The sequence below is a fragment of the Dama dama genome, chromosome 7 (assembly GCF_033118175.1).
Source record: "Dama dama isolate Ldn47 chromosome 7, ASM3311817v1, whole genome shotgun sequence".
In the NCBI taxonomy this organism is placed as follows: Eukaryota; Metazoa; Chordata; class Mammalia; order Artiodactyla; family Cervidae; genus Dama; species Dama dama.
The window spans coordinates 5,448,134-5,464,808 of record NC_083687.1 but is presented as its reverse complement, the minus strand read 5'-3'; the positions used below and the strand labels follow the sequence as shown (position 1 = coordinate 5,464,808).

Below are 16,675 nucleotides of genomic sequence, written 5' to 3'. Positions count from 1 at the left end.
GATTTGCTTTCTATCCCATAAGCTCTTTTTGTCCATTGCCTTATGGCATTTTATTTTCTCCAAGAATTATCACTGTAGAACCTTATCAAAAGTTTATGTCTGTACAGAGAGCTTCTGTATTTCCCCTGAGTCTTCTGCTGCAGGTCTGTTTTTGAACATTGATGACAAGGTAGTGAAACAACATTGCTAATAAATGCAGGATGGAGTTTTCAGTTTAGCCCTGTAGTTTCTAGGTATTCATTCCCTGTAGTGGAAGTATAAGGCTTTTTGAGGGGTTTTGGTGTTTTGGATGTTTTTTTCTTAGTTAATAGTTAATTTACAATACTGCGTTAGTTTCAAGTGTTACAGCTCAGTGATCTGGTTTTATGTTTGTGTGTGTATATATATATATATTTTTTATTTCAGATTCTTTTCCATTATAGATTATGACAAGAAACTGAGTATATTAGTAGTTCCCACCACTGTACAGTAGTAGGTACTTGTTGTTTACCTGTTTTATGTATAGTGGTGTTGAATTTTTGTGCTGAAAGCATGGAGAGAAAATTAAGTCAGCACATAATGCATTTAAGAATCTGTGGGAACTCCAATCAGGCTAGTGGAGTAGAAGGATATGGAACTCACTTCCTCTGGCAAATATATCAGAAATACATCTACAGGGCTTCTCTGCTGGTTCTTTGGTAAGGAATCTGCCTTCCTATGCAGGAGATGAGGGTTTCCCTGGTGGCTCAGTTGGTAAAGAATATGCCTGCAATGCAGGAGACCTGGGTTCCATCCCTGGGTTGGGAAGATCCGCTGGAGGAGGGCATGGCAACCCACTCCAGTATTCTTGCCTGGAGAATCCCCATGGACAGAGGAGCCTGGCAGGGCTGCAGTCCATGAGATTGCCAAGAGTCAGACACAACTGAGCGATTAAGCACGTACATGCAGTGCACGCGATGCAGGTTTGACCCCTGGTCTGGGGAGACCCCACATGCTGCGAAAGAGCTAAGCCTGTGTGCCACAGCTATTGAGCCTGTGCTCTAGAGCCGGAGAACACACCTACTGAGCCCACGTGCTACAACTACTGAAGTCCACACACCTAGAGTCTGCTCCGCAACAAGAGAAGTCACATCAGTGAGAAGCCCAGGCACTATAACTAGAGCAGTGCCCACCCACTGTAACTAGAGAAAAGCTCTCACAGCAATGAAGACCCAGCACAACCAAATAAATAATTTTTAAAAATACATCTGCAAATGGAACAACTCTCATAGAACACCTAAACACCAACGGAAGATCTCAAACACTTGAAAGGACAAGAAAGATCATGCAACTAGGTAGGCCAAAAGGAAATAAAAACAGGAGGAAGCAGGATGGGATCTGTGCCCCTGGGAGGGAACTGAGAAAGGAAATGTTCCTGCATCTGGGGAAGCACCTTTGCCAGTGAGGAGGTCAGCCAGGACAGAAAAGGGAGCTCTGGAGGCTCAGAGGAAAAGGCAGTAGCCACTGTGTGTAAGCAGACAACAGAGACCTGCACAGACGGTCCTGCCACCGCCCTGCACACCCACTCCAAACTGAGAGGTGCACCTGCTGCTATGGGCCAGGGCTGGGTGCTGGAATCGGGGTTTAGAGGACAATCCCAGGGACAGGACTGCAGTTGGCTGTGTGGGGATCGCCTGAAGTGGCTGCAGTGTGTGGCTGCAACCAGGGGTGGGGTGGAAGAAGCTGGGCCACCATAGGGACAAAGCCCCATCCTCCATTGTCCAGTGGTGTGAGGGGCGGGGCAGGGCTGGCTGCTGCAAGGGCCTCTCCTCCACACGCCCGTGCCCACCGCCATGGGCTCTGGGAGTGCACACCCAGCTGCGGTCTCGGTGGGCTCCTGCACAAGCCACCACCTTAGTGGGCTCTAGGAACAGGTGCCAGCACGGTGCCCCCACACGGAGGTGGGGCTGAAATCATAGTGAAGCCCCAGGGGCTGCACAGCTTAGGAAACAGGACTGAAATTACCCCAAGGCCGTGCAGGTCACGGATTCACATCTCCACCGGCTTTGTAAATTCAGCACCTGCAGGAGATCCAAGCAATGGGTGCTACCGCTGCTGGAACGGGTCTGGCCTTAGCAGCGTGAGCTTTATGGGCACGTGCATGTGGGGCTTGGGTTGGGCCAGGGTCCAAGCTGCCAGTAGCTCCCACAGTGGGTCGGGTGCACGAATACTGCAGTCCTGGAACCTGACTTTAGTGGGGCTGTGCTGGTGGCCCTGTGAAAATAGTGCCTGACGGACACCAGGGCTGATTGCCAACGTTCCCACAGTTGAGGCAGGGCCAAGGGCCGAGCCAACAACAGTGTACTTTGTGAGCCCACACAACAGGTGACACGGTAGAGCACACTCACTGCTGGACAACTCCAGAGGAGGATTACTCGGTGGCTACTCTCCCAGTGGGACCGTTCCAGTCCCACCTGTTTCACACCACAGCTCAGCAATAGATCTGGGAGCTTCTCCTCCCACACTGGGGGAGCAGATTCTGTCCCTGACAGGGCTCTGGAAGCCAGAGAGCAAAGAGGAGGCCTCAGTGAAGACCCACTGCAGGCTCTGGCCGTCACACCACCAGTCACACCTCCTGTTCCGGGCATAGTGGCCAGCACGCTCTGAGGAACGGGGCAGCAGACCTTTGTACTAAAAACAGCCCTCACACTATAAGTATTAAACCCTCACAAGCTACCCAGCGATGCTCCTACATAAAAATAGACCTCCAAGACTACCAGCAGGTAATTGTTTCTCCTAAACTCATAAGAGTAACAGAAATATAAGTAAAGTTAAGAAGTAGAAAAACCACTCCCAGTGGAAAGATCAAGAGAATTCCCCTGAAAGAACAATGAAACAGATCTCTTCAGTCTAATAGACACCAAACTCAAGGGAGATAATGAAAATACTGAAGGAATTTTTAAAAGGGCTAGCTACTGATGTCCTGGCTATTATAAATGCCCATAAATGCCGATCAGCAGATGAATGGATAAGAAAGCTGTGGTACATATACACAATGGAATATTACTCAGCCATTAAAAAGAATACATTTGAATCAGTTCTAATGAGATGGATGAAACTGGAGCCCATTATACAGAGTGAAGTAAGCCAGAAAGATAAACACCCATACAGTATACTAATGCATATATATGGAATTTAGAAAGATGGTAATGATAACCCTATATTCAAGACAGAAAAAGAGACACAGATGTATAGAACAGACTTTTGGACTCTATGGGAGAAGGCGAGGGTGGGATGATCTGAGAGAACAGCATCGAAACATGTATATTATCAGATGTGAAACAGATCGCCAGTCCAGGTTGGATGCATGAGACAAGTGCTCAGGGCTGGTGCACTGGGATGACCCAGAGGGATGGGATGGGGAGGGAGGTGGGAGGGGGGTTCAGGATGGGGAACACATGTAAATCCATGGCTGATTCATGTCAATGTATGGCAGAAGCCACTACAATATTGTAAAGTAATTAGCCTCCAACTAATAAAAATAAATGAAAAAAAAAAACCTCATTTTTAATAAAAAAAAATAGAAATATATATTAATGCACATAGATGGTTCACTATCAATTCGGATTTTATTATCTGTAGAATTTCTCTCAGCACTTGATTTCATGATTCTGAAGAAGACTGTCTATTTCATTAGTGAGTTAATTTTCACTTATTTTCTGAGAGTAAAAAGACTGTAACAAAACTCATCTTGCTTTTACACTTTTCAGTAGAATCAGCATGTGCATGAAAAAAAATTAAAAAGGGCTTGATAAAAATGTAGATTGCTATAAAAAGGAACTAAAGACTATAAAAAAGAACTAAGAAAAATTAGGAAATTCATTTGCCAGGACAAAAGCTGAGCTAAAGGCATTGAATAGCAGGATTAATGATTCAGAAGAATAAGTGATCTGGAAGATAGAACAATAGAAATCACCCAATCTGGATGGCAGACAGAAAGCCAAAAGGAAACAACAACAACAACAATAATAATATGAGACTTAAGGGATAATATAAAGCATGCCAATATATGCATAATGACTCCAGAAGGAGAAAAGGGGATTGAAAATGTATAGTAAGTCCCCTACATACAAACAAGTTTGGTTTCAAAGGCATGTTCACATGTCCAATTTGTTCATAAATCCAATGAAGTTAGCCTAGGTACCCAGCTAACACAATTGGTTAATGATATATATCATTATATAACACAAATATATAATGATATATTTATAAGCTTTTTCACATGATACATAAGAAACACAAACATTTTTAATCTTACAGTACCTTGGAAAGTACAGTACTACACTACAACAGCTGTCATACCTGGTCTGGCATCAAGTGAAGAGTCAGGAAGAGTTACTGACTGGAGGAGGGTGAGGAAGTTGGAGATAGTAGAGCTGAAGGATTGTCAGCTGTGGTTTCACTCATGCCTAACGTGGATGGCACAGGTTCTGGTTCCTTGCTGGTTTAAATTCTGTCTACCGTCTTAAAAGAATGATTCAGTAATGTCTGGGTAGTAGCTCTCTTCTCCTCATAATGGATGAAACGGTAGCACTGGATTGCGCTCTAAAGAGCCGCTGCAAGCTTCGTGTGCTGTTCTACATTTGCGTCCTATGTTTCAAACACTGACAGTGCGTCCTCAAATAAAGTGCACAGAAGCACATCCACTCGTAGAGGGCGCATCCATGTGACAGTGTTCTCCAGACACGTGAACTAACTTATGTACTTGGACGTGCAAACTCACACATCCCTGATAGTTCCCAACTTGAAGGTTCATACGTAGGGGACTTACTGTATTTGAAGAGGTTGAAGAAATTATGACTAAAAATATCCCAAATCTAAAGAAGGAAACATATCCAGATATAAGAAGCACAGAGGGTTTCAAACAAGATAAACACAAACAGACCTACGTCAAGACACGTATGCATGCTGAGTTGCTTCAGTCATATCTGATGCTTAGCAACCTTATGGACTGTAGCCTGCCAGCCTACTCTGTCCATGGGGATTCTCCAGACAAGAATACTAGAGTGGGTTGCCATTTCCTACTCCAGGGGATCTTCCTGACCCAGGAATCAAATTTCTGTCTCATGTCTCCTGCATTGGTAACAGGATTCCTTACCACTAGTGCCCCATAGCAAAAGTTAAAGAGAATATTCTAGAGGCAGCAAAAAAAAAAAAAAAAAAAAAAAAGACAAAGGAACCCCCCCATAAGGCTATCAGCTGATTGCTCTATAGAAACATTACAGGCCAGAAAACAGTGGTAAGATATTCTCAAAGTCCTGAAAGAGAAAAATCTTCAACCTGGGATGCTCTACCCAGCAAGATTATCATTTAGAATAAGAGAAAGAATTTCTAAGATAAGCAAAAACTAAAAAGAATACAGCAATATTAAACCTATCCTAAAGGAACTATTGAAAAGTCATCTCTACATAGAAGGGAAGTAAGAGCTATAGGAAAGAGAACATCAGAATTGAAAAGTAAATCATTTAAATAAGCTAGTACACAGATTTTTAAAAATCAAAAAGTTCTGTAAAAGTGATAACCACAACGAGTAGCAAAAGGATGAATATGAAGATGTGAAAGAAGACAACAAAATCATAAAATGTGGGGGATGAGAGTAAGAAAATGTAGATTTTTTTTTTTTTTTCCTAGAATGTGTTTGAGCCTATATGACTAGCAGTTAAAAGCAAGTAGATATAGGAAGGGGTTAACATACTAGAAAAACAGAGTAAACACCAATCAAAACCATACAATACATTCACAAAAAGCAAAATGAACAGAGTGAAAGCATAATACAAAAGAAAATCATCAAATTACAAAAGGAAAAATAAATAGTATAAAACCAATAGGAAAACAAGGGTTAAAATGGCAAGATATGCAAAGCAATCAATAATTACCTTAAATGTCAATGGATGAAATCCTTCAATTAAAAAACATAGTATGGCAGATTGAATTTAAAAAAAATCAAAGTCTACAAAACTACCTAAAAGAAACCCACTTCAGGGCAAAGAACACAGATAGACTGAAAGTGAGGGGATGGAAAAAGATTTCGTACAAACAGAACAAGAAAGTGGAGATCACAATAATTATATCAGAAAAAACAGACTTTAAAGCAAAGGCTATAAAGAAAAAGAAGAGCACTGTATAATGATACAAGGATCAATAAAAGAGGGTATTACACTCATCAGCCTATGTGCACCCAATATAGGGGCACCCAAAAACACAAAACAAATACTAACAGACATAAAGGGAGAAACTGATGGGAATACAATAATAGTAGAAGACTTTAACACCCCACTCCCATCAGTGGACAGATATTTGAGAACAAAAATAGTGCAACAGAGACCCTAAAGGATAGGACTCAATTGATATTTTCAGGACATTTCATCCAGAAAAAGAGTACACATACCTCTCAAGTGCACATGAAACATTCTCTAGGATACCAGGGCACAAAAAAGTCTCAACAAATTTAAGAGTCTAGAAGTATTCAAGCATCTTTTCTGATCACAATGACATGCAACTAGAAACCACAGAAAAAGAAGCAAGCAAACAAGAAACAATTACATGCAGACTAAACTACATGCTACTTAAAAACCAATTAGTTAATAATGAAATCAAAGAAGAAATTAAAAAATACCTTGAGACAAATGACAAAGCAGAGCCATACAAAATCTGTGGGCTGCATGAAAAGCAGTCTTGAAAATTCATAGCAATTCAGGCCCTGAAAAGAAGCAAGAAAATTTGCAAATACACAACCTAACATACTACCTAAAAGAATTAGAAAACCAAAAGTCAGCAGAAGGAAGGAAATAAAAAAGATCAGAGGGAAAATAAATAAAATAGAGATTAAAAAAAAATAGAAAAAGTCAATAATACTAAGAGCTGTTTCTTTGAAAGTGTAAACAAAATTGACAAACCTCTGGCCAGGCTCACCAGGAAGCAAAGAGAGAAAACCCAAATAAACTAAGAAATGAAAGTGGAGAAATCACAACTGATACTGCAGAAAAAAATCACAAGAGAATACTATGAACAACTATACATCAACAGATTCAGCTACTTAGAAGTAATGGACAATTTCTAGAAACACAGAGCCCACCAATACTGCAAGGAGGACTTGAACAGACCAATCAGTAGAAGTGAAGTAAACTTGGTAATAAAACAAAACAAAAAACTTTTTACAAACAAAAGTCCAGGTTGAAATGGCTTCACAGGTATATTCAAATATATATTAAAAAAAAATAACTTATACCAGTTCTTCCCAAACTCTTCCAGAAGATTGACAAGGAGGGAACAAGACATTCTATGAAGAAACCAATCACTCTGATAGCAAAATCAGACAAACACACTACCAAAAAAAATTACAGGCAAGTATCTTTGGTGAATATACATGCAAACATTCTCAACAAACAAACAGAAACCCAAATCCAGCAACAAATAAAAAAAGTTCATGCACCATGACCAAGTTGAGTTCTTCCCAGGGTCAAAAGGATGGTTCAATCAATGTGATATGCCACATCAACAAAAATAAAGACAAAAACCACTTGATCATCTCAATAGATGCAGAAAAATCTGTGGTAAAATTTAACATCCATCATTCATGTAAAAAAACCTTTACAAAAGTCAGTACAGAGGGAACATATCTCAACATAATAAAAGCTGTTCATTAGAAACCCACAGCCATTATAATAGCCACAAAAAGGTGAAAGCCTTCTTGCTAAAACATGGAACAAGGGAAGGATGCCCACTCTCACCACTTCTCTTCAGCATAGTATTAGAAATCCTAGCCATAACAGTCCAACAGGAGAAAGAAAGGAAAGGTATTCAAGTTGGTAGGGAAGAGATTTAAAACTGTTCATGTGCAGATGACGTGATACTATGTGTATAGAAAACCCTAAAGACTCCACTCAAAAACTTCTAGAACTGATAAACTCAGCAAGGTAGCAGGATACAAGATTAACATAGAGAAATCGATTGCATTTTTTTAGAGTAACAATGAAATAGAGAATGTAAACAAACAATCCCATTTTTAAAAACACATCAAAAAATAAAATACTTAGGAATAAATCTCACCAAGGAGTTGGAAAACTTACATACTGAGAATTACATAATAAAGGAAACTGAAGATGATTGAAAGAAATGGAAAGCGATCCCATGCCCTTTAATATTGTTAAAATGGCTATACTAACCAAGGCAATCTACAGATTTAATGCAATCTCTATGAAATTACCCATGACATTTTTCACAGAATTAGAGCAAATAATCATAAAATTTACATGGAACCATGAAAGACCCCAAATTGCCAAAGCAATCCTGAGGCTAAAGAACAAAGCAGGAGGCATAACCCTCCCAGACTTCGGACAATGCTACAAAGCTGCAGTAATCAAAACAGCATGGTACTGGCACAAAAACAGATCAGTGGGACAGAATAGAGAATCCCAAAATAAACCTGCACACCCATGGAAAATTAATCTTCAACAAAGGAGGCAAAAATGTCAAATGGGGAAAAGATGGTCTCTTCAGCAAGCAGTGTGGAAAAGTTGGACAGCTGCATGTAAATCAGTGAAGTTAGAACACGCCCTCACACCATGTCTGCACAGTCACTAAGTCTTGTCCAACTTTTTGCAGCCCCAGAGATTGTGACCTACCAGGCTCCTCTGTCCATGGCAAGAATGACAGAGTGGGTTGCCATTTCCTCCTCCAGGGGGTCTTCCTGGCCCAGGGATTGAACCTACATCTCTTGTGTCTCCTGAGTTGTCAGACAGGTTCTTTACCACTGATCCACCTGAGAAGCCGACCATACACAAAAATAAACTCAAAATGGCTTAGAGGTTTAACCATAGACATGATACCATAAAACTCCCTGAAGAAAACACAGGCAAGACATTCTTGAACATAAATCATACTAATGTTTTCTTAGGTCAGTCTCCCAAGGCAATAGAAATAAAAGCAAAAATAAATAAATGGGACCAAATCAAACTTATAAACTTTTCACAGCAAAGGAAATCACAAACAGATGAAAAGACAACCTATGGGCTGGGAGAAAATACTTCCAAATGATGCAACCAACAAGGACTTAATTTCCAAAATATACAAACGGCTCATACAATTCAAAATCAAAGAACAACCTCGTTGAAAAATGGGCAAAAGACCTAAGTAGACATTTCTCCAAAAAAGAAATACAAATAGCCAAAATATACATGAATGGTCATCATCGTTAATAGAGAAATGCAAATCAAAACTGTGGTGAGGTATCACCTCACATGAATGGCTGTCATTAAGAAATCTACAAACAGTAAATGCTGGAGAGGATGTGAAGAAAAGGCAGCCTTCGTACACTGTTGGTGGAAATGTAAATTGTTGTAGCCACTATGGAAAATAGTATGAAGTTTCCTCAGAAAACCAAAAATAGAGTTGCCATATGATCCATCAATGCCACTCCTGGGCATATATCCAGACAAAACTGTAATTCGAAAAAATACATGCATGCTCAATGTTTACAACAGCACTAATTACAAAAACCAAAATGTGGAAGCAGCCTACATGCCCATTGACAGGGGAGAGAACAGAGAAGACACAGTGCACACATAGAGTGTAATAGTTCAGTTCAGTGGCTGGGTCGTGTCCCACTCTGCAGCCCCATGCTGCCGCATGCCAGGCCTCCCCGTCCATCACCAGTTCCCGGGGCTACTCAAACTCATGTCCATGAGCCAGTGATGCCATCCTGCCATCTCATCCTCTCTTGTCCCCTTCTCCTCCTGCCTCAATCTTCCCCAGCATCAGGGTCTTTTCAAATGAGTCAGTTCTTCCCATCACGTGGCCAAAGTATTGGAGTTTCAGCTTCAGCATCAGTCCTTCCAATGAATATTCAGGACTGATTTCCTTCAGGATGGACTGGTTGGATCTCCTTGCAGTCCAAGGGACTCTCAAGAGTCTTCTCCAACACCACAGTTCAAAAGCATCAATTCTTCAGCACTCAGCTTTCTTTGTAGTCCAACTCTCTCATCCATACATGGCTACTGGAAAAACCATAGCTTTGACTAGATGGACCTTTGTTGGCAAAGTAATGTCTCTGCTTTGTAACATGATGTCTAGGTTGGTCATGGCTTTGCTTTCAAGGAGTCTTTTAATTTCATAGCTGCAGTCACCAACTGCAAGGATTTTGGATCCAAGAAAAATAAAGTCTCACCATTTCCATTGTTTCCCAATCTGTTTGCCATGAAGTGATGGGACCGGATGCCATGATCTTAGTTTTCTGAATGCTGAGTTTTAGGCAAACAATTTTATTCTCCTCTTTAATTTTCATCAAGAGGCTCTTTAGTTCTTCGCTTTCTGCCCTAAGGGTGGTGTCATCTGCATATCTGAGGTTATTGATATTTCTCCTGGCAATCTAGATTCCAGCCTGTGTTTCATCCAGCCCAGCGTTTCTCATAATATACTCTACATATAAGTTAAGTAACCAGGGTGACAATATACAGTGTTGATGTACTCCTTTTCCTATTTGGAACCAGTCTGTTTTTCCATGTCCAGTTCTAACTGTTGCTTCCTGACCTGTATACACATTTCTCAGGAGACAGGTAAGGTGGTCTGGTATTCCCATCTCTTTCAGAATTCTCCACAACTTGTGATCCACACGGTCAAAGGCTTTTGCATAGTCAATAATGCAGAAATAGGTGTTTTTTCCTGAAACTCTCTTGCTTTTCCAGTGATCCAGCGGATATTGGGAATTTGATCTCTGGTTCCTCTGCCTTTTCTATTTATTTTATTTATTTTTTTTTTCACTTACTTTTATTAGTTGGAGGCTAATTACTTTACAGTATTGTAGTGGGTTTTGTCATACATTGACATGAATCAGCCATGGATTTACATGTATTCCCCATCCCGATCCCCCCTCCCACCTCCCTCTCTACCCAATCCCTCTGAGTCTTCCCAGTGCACCAGGCCCAAGCACTTGTCTCATGCATCCAACCTGGGCTGGTGATCTGTTTCACTATAGATAATATACATGTTTCGATGCTATTCTCTCGAAACATCCCACCCTCGCCTTCTCCCACAGAGTCCAAAAGTCTGTTCTGTACATCTGTGTCTCTTTTTCTGTTTTGCATATACAGTTATCATTACCATCTTTCTAAATTCCATATATATGTGTTAGTATGCTGTAATGTTCTTTATCTTTCTGGCTTACTTCACTCTGCACAATAGGCTCCAGTTTCATCCATCTCACCAGAACCGATTCAAATGAATTTTTTTAATGGCTGAGTAATATTCCATGGTGTATATACACCACAGCTTCCCTATCCATTCGTCTGCTGATGGGCATCCAGGCTGCCCCCATGTCTCGGCTACCATAAATAGTGCTGCGATGAACATCGGGGTGCACGTGTCTCCCTCAGATCCCTCTGCCTTTTCTAAAACCAGCTTGAACATCTGGAAGTTCACGGTTCATATATTGTTGAAGCCTATCTTGGAGAATTTTGAGCATTACTTTACTAGCATGTGAGATGAGTGCAATTGTGCGGTAGTTTGAGCATTCTTTGGCATTGCCTGTCTTTGGGATTGGAAAGAAAACTGACCTTTTCCAGTCCTGTGGCCACTGCTGAGGTTTCCAAATTTGTTGGCATATTGAGTGCAGCACTTTCACAGCGTCATCATTTAGGATTTGAAATAGATCAACTGGAATTCCATCACCTCCACTAGCTGTTCGTAGTGATGCTTCCTAAGGCCCACTCAACTTCACATTCCAGGATGTCTGGCTCTAGGTGAGTGATCACACCATCATGATTATCTGGGTCGTGAAGATCTTTTTTGTATAGTTCTTCTGTGTATTCTTGCCACCTCTTAATATCTTCTGCTTCTGTTAGGTCCACACCATTTCTTTCCTTTATTTTGCCCATCTTTGCATGAAATGTTCCCTTGGTATCTCTAATTTTCTTGAAGAGATCTCTAGTCTTTCCATTCTATTGTTTTCCTCTATTTCTTTGCACTGATCACCGAGGAAGGCTTTCTTCTCTCTCCTTGCTATTCTTCGGAACTCTGCATTCAAATGGGTATATCTTTCCTTTTCTCCTTTGCTTTTCGCTTCTCTTCTTTTCACAGCTATTTGTAAGGCCTCCTCAGACAGCCATTTTGCTCTTTTGCATTTCTTTTTCTTGGAGATGGTCTTGCTCCATCTCCTGTACAATGTCACGAACCTCTGTCCATAGTTCTTCAGGCACTCTGTCTATCAGAACTAGTCCCTTAAATCTATTGTCACTTATAAGGGATTTGATTTAGGTCATACCTGAATGGTGTAGTGGTTTTGCCTACTTTCTTCAATTTAAGTGTGAATTTGGCAATAAGGGATTCATGATCTGAGCCACAGTCAGCTCCCAGTCTCGTTTTTGCTGACTGTATAGAGCTTCTCCATCTTTGGCTGCAAAGAATATAATCAATCTGATTTCGGCTGCGCGGCGCTGGAGCAGCCGAGAGGAGACATCCCATGTCCAAGGTCAGGAGCGGTGGCCGAGAGCAGATACCCCACGTCCAAGGTCAGGAGCGGCGGCTGCGCTTTGCTGGACCAGCCGTGTGGAGATACCCCACATCCAAGGTCAGAGAAACCCCTGTAAGACGGTAGGCGCTGGAGAGCTGTGAGGAGATACCGCACATCCAAGGGCAAAGGAGAAGCCCCAGCAAGATGGTAGGAGGGGTGAATTCACATTTAGAATCAAACCCCGTTCCCACCAGAGATGCTGAGAGGGCTCAAACAAACCTGCGCACCAGGACCCACAGACCCCATAGAGACTGAGACAGAACTGTGTTTGAGCGTCTCCTGTGGGGGTATGGGTCGGCGGTGGTCTGCTGCAGGGACAGGGGCTCTGGGTGCAGCAGACTTGGGTTAGGTATAAGCCCTCTTGGAGGAGGTCACTATTAACCCCACCCTAGAGATGCCAGAACTTACACAGGACTGGGAAATAGACTCTCGGAGGGCACAACAGAACCTTGTGCACCAGGACCCAGGAGACAGGAGCAGTGACCCCACAGGAGACTGTCCTGGACTTGCCTGTGGGGGTCTGGGCGTCTCCGGCAGAGGTGTGGGTTGGCGGAGGCCTGCTGCAGGGCTGGGGACACTGAGTGGAGCAGTGCATGCCTGGGACCTTTTGAGGGAGGTCACCATTATCTTCATTACTTCCACCATAGTTTGGCCCAGGTAAATAGCGGGGAACACAACTCCACCCATCAACATAAAATTGGATTAAAAACTTACTGAGCATGGCCCTGCCCATCAGAACAAGACCCAGTTTCCTCCTCAGTCAGTCTGTCCCATCAGGAAGCTTCCTTAAGCCTCTTGTCCTTCTCCATCAGAGGGCAGACAGACTGAAAACCACAATCACATGCTCACAACCCTGAGGTTATGAGGCAGATGACTGGAGCTTGCTGGAAATCCAGCCATGATGCAGGAGATGATGCAGAAGCAGGACCAGGCTCTAAGCAATCTGGAGAGCATCCCTGGAGGGTGTAATGCCTTCTGCCACATGCACACGGACATCAAAGAGCCCATGTTTACAGCTGCCCAGAAACAGTTTGTCAGAATCCCTTTTCTTTCCTGGCTGGGAACTCGGACAGCTCATCCTCCCAGCCTCTGCGGACTGAGAAACAAGAGCTGCTCCCTAACCCCTGGAGCACCTCGACCCCCACCTCCCAGGCCCCTGGGTCTGGTGGGGAGGTTACTGGGTGCCTGGGGACCATCCAGGTACCCCCAGCAGTCTCCAGCCCCTTTGGGATCAATGCGGTTAGCCTGGCAGAAAATGAAGAAGAGCTAAAGAACCTCCTGATGACAGTGAAAGAGGAGAGTGAGAAAGTTGGCTTAACACTCGACATTCAGAAAACTAAGATCATGGCATCCAGTCCCATCACTAAATGGCAAATAGATGGGGAAACAATGGAAACAGTGACAGACTATATTTTTGGGGGGTCCAAAATCATTGCAGATGGTGACTGCAGCCATGAAATTAAAAGACGCTTGCTCCTTGGAAGAAAAGTTATGACCAACCTAGATAGCATATTAAAAATCAGAGATATTGCTTTGCTAACAAACGTCTGTCTAGTCAAAGGTATAGTTTTTCCAATAGTCATGTATGGATGTGAGAGTTGGACTATAAAGAAAGCTGAATACCAAAGAATTGATGCTTTTGAACTGTGGTATTGCAGAAGACTCTTGAGAGTCCCTTGGACTGCAAGGAGATCCAACCAGTCCATCCTAAAGGAAATCAGTCCTGAGTATTCATTGGAAGGACTGATGCTGAAGCTGAAACTCCAATACTTTGGCCACCTGATGAGAAGAACGGACTCATTTGAAAAGACCCTGATGCTGGGAAAGATTGAAGGCAGGAGGAGAAGGGGATGACAGAGGATGAGATAGTTGGATGGCATCACCTATTTAATGTACATGAGTTTGAGTAAGCTCCAGGAGTTGATGGATTGGGAAGCCTGGCATGCTCTAGTCCATGAGGTCGCAAAGATTCGGACATGACTGAGCAATTGAACTGAACTGAGCCTGGAATCAGAGATGTTCAACAGCCTGGAAATGCAGGCCCTTCACCAGCAGATCTCTGAGAACCCCCAACTGATGCATAACATGTGCAGCATGATGAAAACGCTTGCTCAGAACCCTGATTTTGGTGAATGTGCCACTCTTCACAGGGAATCCCTAGCTTCAGGAGCAGCTCTGCCTGTAGCTCCCAGTCTTCCTGCAGCAGCTGCAAAATCCAGAGTTGCTCTCCAGTCTGACCAATCCCTGAGCCTTGCAGGCACTGCTGCACATCCAGCAGGGATTTCAGACCTTGCAGACTGAAGCCCCCAGGCTGGTACCCAGCCTTGGCTCTTCTGGGATGGCCTGGACCTCAGCATCCTTGGCAGGTAGCAACGCAGGATCTGCGCCCAAGGTGCCCACATCCTCTCCAGCCCTGCCATTCACATCCTCTTCAACAGGTGCCTCCAGTGCTCAGCAGCAGCTCATGCAGTGGATGATCCAGCTTTTGGCCGGAAGTGGAAGTTCACACATGCAAACTCAAGAAGTGAGATTTCAGCAGCTGCTGGAGCAGCTCAACTCCATGGGCTTCATGAAAGGCCAGACTGCAGGCCCTGATAGCCACAGGAGGGGACATCAAAGCAGATATCAGGAGACTCCTGGGTTCTCAGTTATCGTAACCTCTCAGCCCTGGTCCTCCTGCCCCTCCTTTCCCTCGATGCCAACGTTTGGTTTCTCTATCAACGAGACCCTCTCTGGGTCATCCCTTCTGTTATGTCTTTATCCTTTGTCCTCTCCAGACAGCAGGGTGACTTTAGAGGTGTGGGCCCCAGCCCCATAACTCTCAGAATTCTGGTTTTACTTCTCCACCTCTTATAGAACCTTTTCTCCTGGCCCTGCTTGCAACAGAGCTATTTGTGCAGTTTTTATTGATTGGCGCCTCCTCCTTGCCCCACAACCATCTTTTTGCAACCTTCAGACTTCTCAGTAGCAGTGCAGAGTTGAGGAGAAACACATTCTCTGGTTTATTGAAACAGGGTCTTCCATCTCTACCGCTAGAGTTTTGCTTGTCTCATGTTTAGTTTTGGTAAGTCTTCCTTATTTTGCTTCCCCATCCCCTCCCACGTCTAGCCCACCCAATACTAGACTTCCACACTCTGAAGGCGGGGCAGGTGAGGCAGGCTGTGCTTTTCCTCCTCATTCCCTGTCCTCACTTTCACAGGGTTTACTGGGACTTGCAGGGGAAGGAAGATGCCTGTTCTCTCTGTCCAAAGGGAGAGGCGAAACAGCACTCTGGAGCAGATGTTAACAAGCCCTGGACCAGCCTGGCTAGGGGAGGAGGGAATGAGACTTTCTAGAGGAAGGGAATGGGGGAAACAGCCTGAGTTGAGGACTTGGAATTGACAGGGAATGGAAACACTAATCGTTCTTTTAGGCCAGAGAGTCCAGGCTCTGGCCTGGCAAAGGAGACTTAGAGATGTTAATGGAATTTGAGTTGAAGAAAAGGGTTCAGTGGAGCTAAACAGTATGGCTCACAGGGGATTATATTGGTTCTGTTCCCTCAAACATACATGCTTCAATACATACACACACATTTCCATGAACCCAGGACCTGCCAGCATCTCCAAGTACCACTGATTTAATCCCTGCTGAAAAGATATGCTGAGGATTGGAGTCTGTCTCTGCAGTAGCTGTGTGTGTGGGGGTGGGGAGGGGGGTGCCATGCACAGCACACATGTGCATGTGAGTTGAGTGGGCGGGGGGATACCTTGTTGATTTCTGGTTTAGAATTTTCTCCCACCAGACAGAAGTAGACTGAGGGGTCAGTCTAGGTCAGGAATACATACAGCCTAGGGAGCTCAGTCTCTGGGCCTCTGGGCACCAGGTAACCCAAGGATAGTGTGGGTACTCCTTCTGAAGCTATCAGAGCTGTGACTGGCACCCTTTTAACTCCTCCCCTCATTGCTTTTTTGGGAATAGTCAGGGAGGAGTCTTTCTGTCTAGAACCCCTGGCCTTTGGCGTCTTGGCTTCTGCCCTTGAGCTTTTGCTGTTTCCCTCTAGGCCAGAAGGTTCTATCTGAGGATGGAAAGGAGAGTGCCACAATGATGCCCTTGATCTGGAATTGGACTTTACTCTAGTGGCACACAGAGAAGGCTCAGATCACCTCCTCTCTC

General features: G+C 43.5%; 1 pseudogene; it reads left to right on the top strand.

Moving 5' to 3' along the window:
- Positions 1-935: 935 nt before the first annotated feature.
- On the top strand, positions 936-15,214 carry LOC133059988 (ubiquilin-4-like; annotated as a pseudogene).
- The last annotated feature ends 1,461 nt before the right edge of the window (positions 15,215-16,675 follow it).